General features: G+C 36.4%; 1 protein-coding gene across 5 annotated transcripts in view; it reads right to left on the bottom strand.

Annotated features, from left to right (window-relative positions):
• Window positions 1-12349, bottom strand: part of Ehbp1 (EH domain binding protein 1) — a 283096-nt gene that overhangs the window by 253118 nt on the left and 17629 nt on the right. The window lies entirely within an intron of this gene.

Below are 12349 nucleotides of genomic sequence, written 5' to 3'. Positions count from 1 at the left end.
CACAGACTTTCCTGCCTGGGCTGACTTTGAACCACAATCCTCAGATCTCAGCCTCCTGAGTAGCTAGGATTACAGGCATGAGCCACCGGAGCCCGGCTCTTTTTTTTTTTTTTAAGTAAAGCTATATACAGATTGTGAATTAACAAAATAAATTTCTAAATGTAAAAATGAAAAAAGAAGAAAAACCGACATTAGGCTCAAAAATAACCAGAGTAAAAAACAGCTGGAGGTAGAGTATGGCTCAAATGATAAGAATGCTTACTTCCTGCCTAATAGACACAGAGAGCTCTCAACTCAACAAAAATCAAAGAGGATTCTGTTGTGAAGGCTCATAGCTATTAATTTTAGCTAAGACTGGGAGGATTCTGGTTCCAGGCCAGCCCAAGCAAAAGAGGTTAACAAGCTCCCTAGCTAAACAGAAAAAAATAAAAATCTGAGTATGGTGGCACATACCTGGCAGGAAGTAAAACTAAAGTCCAGATCAGACCAGGCAAAAAGGCAAAACCCTACCTCAGTAACTTGAGAAAGAACAGGAGGCATGGCTCAAGTGGTAGAACACATGCCTAGCAAGTATAAAGTCCTGAGTTCAAACTCTAGTACCAGAAAGATTGAGGGGCTGGGGAGGGGGGGGAGAGAAAGAGAGGGAGATGGAGAGAGAGAGAGGAGTTCAAGGCAAGCCAGAGCAAAAAGTTAGCAAGACACTATCTCAAAAAGCAAGCTTGGGAGCACCCACACTGCCCTCTTCCCCATAATTCCACATCTAGGCATGTGGTCCCAAGCCTCCAAAGGCCTGTCAAAGCAGGTCAAGCTTCACCTGTGATTACTTCAGGCAAATGGAAATAAGGAATGATCACAGGAGAACTGGAGCTACCACACAGTGAGCATAGCATACCTACTGCTGTTGTGTGTTCTAAACAGATAGTGACACAATATGCATTATGACATGCCCAAAGATATTAATCACAGCCAAATAATCCATAGGGAGGTTACACTATGATGTGTAGCTAGAATCAAAACCAACATTATGTAACATACTAGTACCCTCAAGACATATCTTCAGGAGAAAGCTGCTTACTAAGAAGTCTCCTGATAAAACTGTCTGTTCATTAGAGCTCAAATCGCAGTGTAGGAACACAAGAAATATGAAAGAAGCCAAAGCAGTAGGATGCCTTCAAAAGAACTCTCATATTTCAAACAATTTTAAATGGATGAAAAATTTGATAAAGAATTTTAAAGAAGCTGGCACAGGAGTGGCACATCTGTAGTTCTAGTTTTTCAGAAGGCTGAGATCCAGAGGACTGGTTTGGAGCCAACATGGAAAGAAAAGTCCTCAAGACTAACTTCAATTAACCAGCAAAATGCCACTATGAAGACATGGTTCAAGTGGTGGCTGAGCAAATATGAAAGTTCTGAGTCCAACACATTGGTACTAGCCAAAAAAATAAAATAAATGATTATAAAACAGCACAATGAAATACAGGAGAATACAGATAGGAAGATAATACAGGTTATTAATGAAAAATTATGTAAAAAGAGATTCTAAGAAGAATCAAACTCAAAAAATACAGTTGAAGGACTCAACAGATTAAAGTGGAACAAAGAATATTTGAACTTGAAAAGGTCTTATGAAATATCTTAGTCTGACAAAAACAAAACAAAACAAAACAATATGCTGCCTACAAGAAACCCATTTCACCAGTGTAAAGTGAAAGGATGGAAAATGATACTCTATTCAAATCAAAACAATATAAGCAGAAGTAGCTATACTTTTATCTGACAAATAGACTTCAAGAAAAAAATGCGACTAAGGTCACTGAGTAATGGATGGAAGTGGAAGATATTAAGTGAAATAAGCCAGACATAGAGAGAAACGTGATGCATATCCTCAGGTGGAAGCTAAAAAAGTTGACTAAGAGTAGAACATTTTTACTGGGGATTGGGAAGGCTTGGGGAAGGGCAGAAATGGGAAGATTAGACTTGATTAATGCATGTTGTATGCATGGGATGAAATATCACACTGCTGTTTATATGTGTGTATATGTATATATGTATATATGTATATATATGTATATACATATATATACACACACACATATATATACACACACATATATATATATATATATATATACACATATATCATTATCATATCTTAATAAAATAAGAAATAGCTAACATTGCAGCAATGCCTGAAAGTCCCATCTAAGGAGAAAGTAGATGCGGGACAATCACAGGCTTAGGTCAGTCTGAAAAATAAGCCAAAAAGCAAGCTGAGCACTAGTGGCTCACTCCTGTAATCCTAGTTGTTGGGAGGCAGAGAAAGATTAAGATTCCAGGCCAACCTAGGCGGAAAAGTTCATGACGCCCCATATCTCAACTAATAGCTGGGTGGTGTCATCCCTGTTCTTAAAAGGAAGCCTAAAATAGGCAGGTTGTGGTCCAGGAATACACTCAGGCAATTTTAAAAAAAGGCGGGGAGACAGGAGATATAGTAAATCAGCTTTTCAAACACTAGGCCCTGTATTCAAACTTCAGTACTATCCCCCCTAAAAAAAAAAAAAAACCTGAAAATCTTCAAATAAATAACCTGAGTATCTAGAAAATATAAGTGGAAAAAATGCAGTCCAATACCAGCCAAGGTGAAAAAGCCTGATACCTAACCAAAAAAGGGATAGGGGTGTGGCTTAAGTGGTAGAGCACTTACTTGGTCTGAGACTCTGCAAAAAGTCAGACTAGAAATATGACTCAAGTAGTAGAGACTTAGGTGTGAGGGAAAAAGCCAAGTGAAATCACAAGGTCTTGAGTAATGGAATGGTTAGATTTCATCAAAGCCTATTATGCATTGTGGAAATGTATACTAATTTTTATAATTATAATTATAGCCTATATTTAACTGGCCCTGTGTTCCCATGACATGCAATGTAAGAACTATATTCTTCAATAGTGTGTGTGTGTGTGTGTGCGCGCGCCAGGAACTGTTACTAAACTTTTGTGCTCAAGGCTAGTGTTGTACCATTTTGAGCCACAGTGTCATTTTTGGCTTTTTGGTAGTTAATTGAAGACAAGAGTCTCACAAACTTTCCTGCCAGAGCTGGCATTGAATAGAGATTCTCAGATCTACTCAGCCTCCTGCATAATTAAGATTACAGATGTGAGACACAGATGCTAAGTTATCAATACTTTTCTGTTGTTGTTTTGTTTTGTTCTTAAAAATACTTCACTATCTTCTAACTATACAACATTTAAGTATCTCATAGGCGGCATCTTCATCAAATCCCAAACATTGTTTCAAGTTCTTAATACTCATCTCACCTTATGCCCTTCTTTGGGTCCTAAATCTGAGCTGATAATTCTTACTATGCTTCCAACACCTCTATTTTCAAACTCTGTATTCTCTATATTAAAATTATGCATTGTTTCTATCTTTACCACTAGTCTACACTACTTTATCGAACTTATATATCTTTGTATTCCTATCAACTAATAAAAATCCAGTATAAGATTAAAGGGCCAATAAGTATTTACTGCTGAATAGAATAAACCTTAAATTCCATTCAGGAATTCTCAATTGGTTAGTAATTGATGAGGTCCAACTAAAATCAAAGCTATAAAATACATCCTCTCTGCAGCTTATTGGAACTTTGTAGGGGCCCTTATCTTGGGTATACATTAAAGCTACCTAAAAAGTTCTTTTTGTTTTTCTTATTTTATTTTTGGTGCCAATCCTGGGGCTTGAACTCAGGACCTTGGAGCTGTCTCTGAGCTTCTTTTGCTCAAGGCTAGCACTCTACCACTTGAGCCACAGCCTCACTTCTGGCTTTCTGGTAGTGCAATGGAGATAAGTCTCAAAGACATCCAAATCACGATTACAGGCTACTGGGTGTGAGCCAGCGGCACCTGGCTCAGCTTTTATTTTTATCTTTTTAATGATTCTGGGTTTTAAACTTAGAGCTTCATCTTACTGGGCAGGTATTCTACGACTGAGCCATGCCTCCAGCTCTTTTTTGCACTGGTTATTTTTGAGATATGGTCTCACTTCCTGCCCACGTATATACCTGGACAGAGAATGTATTTTTCACTCACTATCACAGCTAGTATGACAGGTACATGCCCAGCACACCTAGGTTCTTCCACACTTTTCTGCCCAGGCACCCTAGAACCGCAGTCCTCTGGATCTCAGCATCCCATGTACCAATGAGACAGAAGAATGCCACTGAAGTTATTGGTTAAGAAGTCTCACATGTATGACCAAATTGAGATGTTCCTGATCTCAGTCTCCCTAGTAGATAGATAGGCCTCAATCATCAGCATCCAGCTACCAGGAAAGCTTTTTAAAAATGCTGATGCTGGTGCCGGTGGCTCACGCCAGTAATCCTAGCCACTCAGGAGGCTGAGATCTGAGGATGACAGTTCAAAGCCAGCCCAGGCAGAAAAGTCCATGAGACTCTTATCTCCAATAAACCACTAGAAAACTGGAAGTGGCCCTGCGGCTCAAGTGCTAGACTTGAGCTGAAGAACAGAGGGACAGGGCCCAAGCCCAGAGTTCAAACCCCACGACAGACAGACAGACAGACAGACACACAGACACACACACACACTGATGCCAGGCTGGGAAGGTGGCTCAGTGGTAGAGTGCTTGCCTTGCATTCATGAGGCCCTGGGTTCAATTCCTCAGCACCACATAAGCAGAAAAAGCCAGAAGTGGCACTGTGACTCAAGAGGTAGAGCGCTACTAGCCTTGAGCTGAAGAGTTGAGAGACCTCACCCAGGCCCAGAGTTCAGACCCCAGACCAACAAAAACAAAAAACACAAAAACAAAAGAAACTGATGCCTACATTTCTGCCCTAGAGAAGCTCATTTAATTTGTTTGGTATACAGGGTTTTAAAAACTTCACAGATTATTTTAAAGGTGCACCCTTGGCTGAGGACTGCTGGTAAACAGGTAGTGGGCAATCCCAACACCTCCTGACTCGAAACATCAGTGAGGCATTGCCTAAGATGAGAATGAGACTGTCTCCTTCCTCTACAACACCCTCCAGAGTTACTTCAACTCTTAACCTCCTTCTAACGGGACTCAGCATCCTTCCTCCTTCAATCCACTTAGTATTTCAGAAAAGGAGAGGTTTCTGGTGTTTTTCTTTCTTCTTTTCTGAAGTACTAAGTGGATTGAAGGAGGAAGGGTGCTGAAGGAAGGGCAGGAAATTGTATGGCAGGTATATAAACACTGTATTTAGCAATGTACTCAGAGATATACTTTTTTTGTGACTCTAAATCATATTCATATTTTAAATGTCCCCCTAAGGACAGGGATGTAGCTCAGTGGCACAAGACCTGCATAGCATGCACAAAATCCTAGTTTGAGTCCCAAACTAGGGGGGAGAAAAAGGTCTCCTCTAAAAATAGAAACAGGTCCAACTTGATATTATGAGGATTATGAAGAGCAAAATAAAGCAGTGTGTTCTAAAATAAAATAATATATTCTTGGCAGAACAGAACTAATAACCACACAATTGGCTGGCCATAATTAATATTTTAAGCATCCGTGCTCTGCTACAAAAGAGCCATTAAATATTTACATATGTACTCGAAGGGAAAAGGGGCCACAGCAATTGTGAGAGTTTTTCCAGCTACAGAGGACCTATATTCATACAACTTTCAATCAAAATAGTCAAGAAAACCTAATAGACTTCAGGTTTCAGAGAGAATTTGATAGTCACATGTTTTGTTCCCATCCCATCTCTTCAAAATGGAAATCAGATAGGCTGCCATATAATACAAAATATAATACACACACAAGTATTTACAGATATTTACTAAGAATGTCTTGTAAACTGGTAAATACACACATACAATGTGTATATATAACCACACTTCATAAGAAATCTGTTTAACGGAAATTTTCAAGCCTTTGGCTTGTTTGGGAAACAAACTCTTAAATTACTTCCATTGCCCATAAAAAAGGAACAATTTGAATCCAAAAATGGCAACCTCTGTCTTAAATCTAAATTCTGGAGAATAGAAGGTAGGGAGGAGGACAGAAGACAGTAACAGAGAAAGAAAAAGAGAACTACAATGACCCAGATTATAAATTAGTTAGTTTTATCTTGTTTAATCTGCAACTAAATGTTATGCCCTCACTTTGTTACTAAATGAGGTACTGGGTAGTAAGGCAAGTTTGAAGAAAACTATTTCTAGCTTAAATTTAGACTTCTGTATACTTTTCCACTCTCAAGAATCCTAAATGTGGGGTTGGAGATTTAGCTCAGTTCAGTCCTAGCTCTGGAAAAAAAAAAAAAGTGTGAGATAAAACTAGAAATGGCATTAAAAAAAATCCAAAGCATTTAACAAATAATTTACTGAATATCTGCTGTGTTGCTAGCTGAATGTTGAGCAAGAAATGAGAGAAGGCAAACTCTTCCCTCTTGAAGTTAACAATCTAGGGGGAAAATGAATAGCTATCCCCCAGTCAAAGCACAATGTTGGAGAGAATAGAAAAAGACAAAAAGGCCTTAATTAGAAAATTTTTATATCTCAGGAAACATGCACTTGATTTGAATTTGTAAAAAGTGTAATTAATAATGATACATTTAATGTAAAACCCAACAAAAGGTGTGCACTTGGATTTGTAAAAAGTGTAATTAATAATGACATATTTAATATAAAATTCTACAAAAGATTAGTAATTACAGTATGACTGTTTACTAGATACTATATAAGTTAAGATTACTTTCTAAGAACATTTATAGGCATTGAACAATGTTTAAGGTTTATGTTATTTAATATAATTTTAATTTTCCCATGCTATATAATAAAAAAGACATCAAGAAGAAATACCTCACAATACTGTGCATATTACTAGGAAACAAAATTTCATGTCATTTTAGAAATAAACATTTCTGTATGGAGAAGATATTTAAAGTATGTGGTAGGGCTGGGAAGGTGGCTCAGAGGTAGAGCGCTTGCCTTGCATGCATGAGGCCCTGGGTTCAATTCCTCAGCACCACATAAGCAAAAAGAAAAAAAGTGGTGCTGTGGCTCAAGTGGTAGAGTGCTAGCCTTGAGCTGAAGAGCTGAGGGACAGTGCCTAGGCCCAGAGTTCAGGCCCCACGACCGGACCCAAAAAAAAAAAAAAAAAAAGTATGTGGTAAATTTTTAAAAATAAGTACAATTTTAGTTTGGAATCAATTATGAACAATAAACCATTCATTTTTAAACATTGCACTGAATTTAAAAAGCACTTAGACAGACAAATTACTTATTTCTAAACCAAAAGAAGTAGAAGGGATGTATTCTTTGCCTTAACATAGGAAGTTTCACAAAGTGTGAACAAACATTTGAAACAGGTCCCACTTGACTCTAGCATCCTTCCCTCCTTTTTCTTGTAGCTCCTTCAATTCCTGGGCCATTCCTATGGTATTCACAAATACTTTTCAGATCACTCATTCTCCTCTGTATCACTTTCTTTCCAGAGCAAGTATCTTGGAAGGGTACTAAGAGAAAATATTGTGAAACCATTTAGTGTAGGAAGTCCCAGTTTATAAATGAGAACCCTTCAAAACTGAAATAATACAAGTAAGAAAGAATTCTAGACTAGGAGTTAGGTACTTGTTTTTTCTTAGGTCTAACACCAAAAACCTTAGGAATGTCAATTTCTCTGAGCCTATTGCTTAATTTATTAAATGAAAGGACTACATTAAAATGTTGCTACCTATAAAGTTCACATTAGGTGGCACTAATTCGCTAAATATTTAGTAGCTTAAAAGCAAAATGAGAAATTCAGGAATGGGATAAAGGATCTGTGGTCTTCTGTTTCTAACACTGTTGAACTAGCTAGTATTACCAATATTATGAAAGGAGAAGTAATATTTCTTAGCAAAAGACTACCAAAGATTCCATGCTGCCTAACTAAGTGCAGTGTAAATCCTGTGAGGTGTTGCAAAGAAGGCTTCTAACCCCTTTACCACACCACCACCACACTGACATTGACATAAGGCCACAAAATTTCTCACTGCTAAACTGTGACAAGTACTTGTGCCATTCTTGGTGTAAAATGAACAGCTGACCAGTATACTTTTCCAATAATAACTGAATGGAAAGGGCTCTAGAAACAAGAGAAAGCAAAGTTCTCAGATACAAGGTTCTTGAACCTGACTCATCACACAGAATGCCAGTTGACCTGGAACACTCTATACTTTTGAGAAGTGAGCAAATAATAGGGCTAGGCTGTTTGGATTTCTGATTGCATCTACTACATTGACCTATCAACGTTCTAGAAAGCTAGGAAACTCAGTAAATTAAAATAAACACATAACAATAATAAAATACTTGCTATCTTATAGAAGCTTACATGTCAAAGGGCTTATGTCCTAATGAGTTTCATTTATATGAAATTGCGTTTCTAAAATAGAACTAATATATCTAACTAATATTTAAATCTTTGAGTTGTATGTAAAGTAAAAATAAAGTAATCTTAAGTCTACAGACTGCAAAAAAAGTAAATATTTCTCACCACAGAATCCATAATACATTTGCAATGAGAAAAATAAAGTCCAAAAGTTTTAATGCCCAAATAAATGTGAATAGGCACTTGACTAAAAAATGAGGTTATTACTTTTAGGAAAAAAGGTCCTTAGCCATAATGGAACATTTCACAATGCGATACTGTAAATACTGGAACAAAAAGACTTTACTATTTCTCAGGTAATTGTTTTTATCCTTCAGTAAGTTAAGTATGCCTCCTATTATACGATCATTGCTCTTGCTCCAGTTAATTATACTCCTTTATGCTTACCTCACAAATTATTTAGCAAGCTGTAATAATTTATTCAACAGGAAAAAAGGTATAAATGCAAGAAAAAGTACATATACAGGTATAGATTTCCTTTCTATAAAAATTAAGGGAAGTTCCAATAATGAAAGATGTAAAACATCTTTGTCACTTAAAAATGCTGTAATTTTTTTATTTTGTATTATCCTATCATTTTTAAAATATCTTACTGTGATTGCTTTTGCTAAAAATAACTGGTGATACATATGGACTTTTGCTGATTTCTGATACTTGTCTAACCGTAATTAGGGGACAACATCAATAAAATTAAGGAAGTACACGTTGGCATATTTTATCTGCATGTGTTTTGTGATAGACCATTAAAAAGTGTACTATTTTTCTAATATAAAAACATTTTTTAGAAAGCACTGTTTTTAACAACTGCTGGATATGTATATAGTTCCGAACTTCCCAAACAATGTTTCTTACTTTATTAATTTTTTAGCACCATACATAATGACTATTGTAACCTAATATGTTATTTGCTCTTCTTTTTCTAGACTTAGTGGAACAAACCTCACATCACTAACACAAATACTGGCATATTTAGTTTTCATATCTGGCTCTCAGGAATATGGATCAATCTGATACCGTTCTTGCCCTCAAAAAAAAAAATCATGCAATTTCCTCTCAATCCACTTCTGTAACTGATGCAATTTTGTTTGTGATAATTATATTTGTCTTGATTGTGAGTTTAAGATCTCAAGAGATTTCTTGGTATTCAAAGAACACTTATTGGAAAGGAGAAGTAGATAATAGATAATATATAACAAAATCATAAAAAAAAGTAGACAAATTTGGCCAGGCATTGGTGTCTTATGCCTATAATCCTAGCTACTCAGGAGGCTGAGATCTGAGGATCATGGTTCAAAACCAGCCCAGTCTTATCTCCAACTACCCACCAGATAACCAGTAGTGCTGTGGCTCAAATGGTAGAGTGCTCTCCTTGAGCTGAAAAGCTGAGGGACAGCGCCCAGGCCCAGAATTCAAGACCCAAGACCGAGGGAAAAAAAAAAGTTCAAGGATGGCACCCAGACCCAGAGTTCAAGTCCCATTAAACACACACACACACACACACACACACACACACACACAAGCAATAGTAGATAGGTTTGAAGATAGTAGGTTTGAATCCCCATCCTTCATCTGGTTGTATCATCTAAAACTCAAGAGGTTTTTCATCTATCAAATAAAAACCTCAGAAAAGTCGGGCACTGGTGCTCACACCTGTAATCCTAGCTACTCAGGAGGCTGAGACCTGAGGATTGGGGTTTTAAGCCAACCCAGGAAAGACAAATCCAAGAGAATCTTATCTCCAATTAACCACTAAAAAGCCAGAAGTAGAGATATGGTTCAAGTAATAGAGAACCAGCCACAAGCAAAAAAGCCAATTGAGAGCATGGGAGCTCAAGCTCCAGTATACAACAAACTTCATAGGACCAATGGGTCCAAAAGCGAAATAGGTTAAGAACATTCATGGAAATATTAATATTTGCATTAATGACATGTTAGGTTTGTTCCAACAGGATTAGAGAAATAAGAGTAAATCTCTAAATTAAAGGAATCATTAAAGATGATATTATAAAGTAATACACAGAGCAACAAGCATTGTTTGTGGTACTCAGTAGACACTATGTTGAACATGAACTATATGAACTATATAACTTGTGAGTGGAAACAGGAGGGAAAAATTGGGACAGTGAGAGAAAGGATGACATTATCCAAAAATGTACTCTTTACCTGACTTATATAATTGTAACACCTCTGTACATCACCTTTATAATAACAATTTAATTTTTAAAGTATTGTTTGAGAAGCTCAGGATCCCATACATATGTGGCAATAATCCATCATAGTGCTGCTTGTCCCAAAAATATTAGAAAAATTATAAATCCTTTACACTATTAATATAGCAGTGTGTATATGTGTGTTAGGTAGAGACAGACATAGCCTATAATGCTTAGCTGAGCACTTCTCTTTCAGCAACCTCCAAAAATGCTATCACCCACTTCATTCATAGCAGAGAGCTTCCAAATAGTTTTGTACTGTCTCCCTGTTCACTGTGAACAGATCAAGATCACCTGATGAAAACTTCTAATATAAAAGGCAAGATGATATAAAAAAGAGAGAGAAGAAAATGAATATCAGCAGTATTCTCAGAAATATAAAAAATATTATACCCATGAATAATACAAGGAGAATATTTAATGAACAAGAAATAACTGTGGAAATTATATCACTATTTTCACTAAGAATTAGAGTATAAAATGAAGACTTGAAAGGTAATGTTGAGAAAAACTATCAGAACTAGAATAAAATAAAAGATTTTATCAAAAGAGAAAAAAATAGAAGAAATTTAAATAAACTTAAAAGGTTTAAACTGAGGGCTGGGAAGGTGGCTCTGTGATAAGAGTGCTTGCCTTGCATGCATGAGGCCCTGGATTCGATTCCTCAACACCACATAAACAGAAAAGGCTGGAAGTGGTGCTGTGGCTCAAGTGGTAGAGGGCTAGCCTTGAGCTGAAGCGCTGAGGGACAGTGCCAAGCCCAGAGTTCAAGCCCCACCACACACACACACACACACACACACACACACACACACACGAAATTTCACAACAAACTACCCTTTCTATATTGATACTTAGTTAATCATAACATTCAGGCTGAAAATTACATTCCATTGATACTTCTAAGAAAACAAACCTGACTATGCAAAATTCAACTCATACTAAACACCTTCAGATCTATTAAATGTTTTCTATGTCAATTAAATGTACTTAATTTAGTCACTCATTTAAATATAACTGGGAGCATCATATGCATTGAGAAAACCTAACAAATTTTTCTCCTTTTTACAAATTAACTACTTAGGACCTTTACTCATTTATTTTAGTAAATACTAGAAAAAAATGGAGTAATTCAAATTTAAAGTTAACCTTCTACCTCAATCAGTACATGAAATAATATTTAACTATCTACTGTTCATAGTAGGTACACAGTCAACTAGTAAACCCATTTTCTGAAAACTTTATGGTCAAATGTAAGAATAATATGATTTACACAGAAACATCAAATATTAAAACTCAATACATTGGGATGGGAAGGAAAAACTAGAGAGAGCAAGGGAAGGGGTGACATTGTCCAAAAAGAAATGTACTCATAACCTGACTTATGTAACTGCAACCCCTCCGTATGTCACCTTTATAGTAACAATTTTTAAAAACTCAATATGCCAAAACTTCCCCAACCACACATTTTCTAGGTTCCATTCTCTTTTGTAGCCCTCTCCACATAATTGACATTTTAATCGCACCATAAGAAAAAAAAACTTATTGAGACTGGTTTATATTATAATCTAATTCTGGATTTTAATTATAAATCTACTTCCTTTCAAGAAACCATGTCATCTCCAATATATTTGATATATCTAAAAAAGTAATTGTTTTGGCAAATAGTCCACATATTTGAACAATTCATGTCTTGCCAATCTCATTCCCAAAGTTTACGTGGAAGTGACATTTT

Source organism: Dipodomys ordii, unplaced genomic scaffold, assembly GCF_000151885.1.
Source record: "Dipodomys ordii isolate 6190 unplaced genomic scaffold, Dord_2.0 Scaffold63, whole genome shotgun sequence".
Taxonomy (NCBI): Eukaryota; Metazoa; Chordata; class Mammalia; order Rodentia; family Heteromyidae; genus Dipodomys; species Dipodomys ordii.
This window is presented reverse-complemented; position numbering and strand designations above follow the sequence as displayed.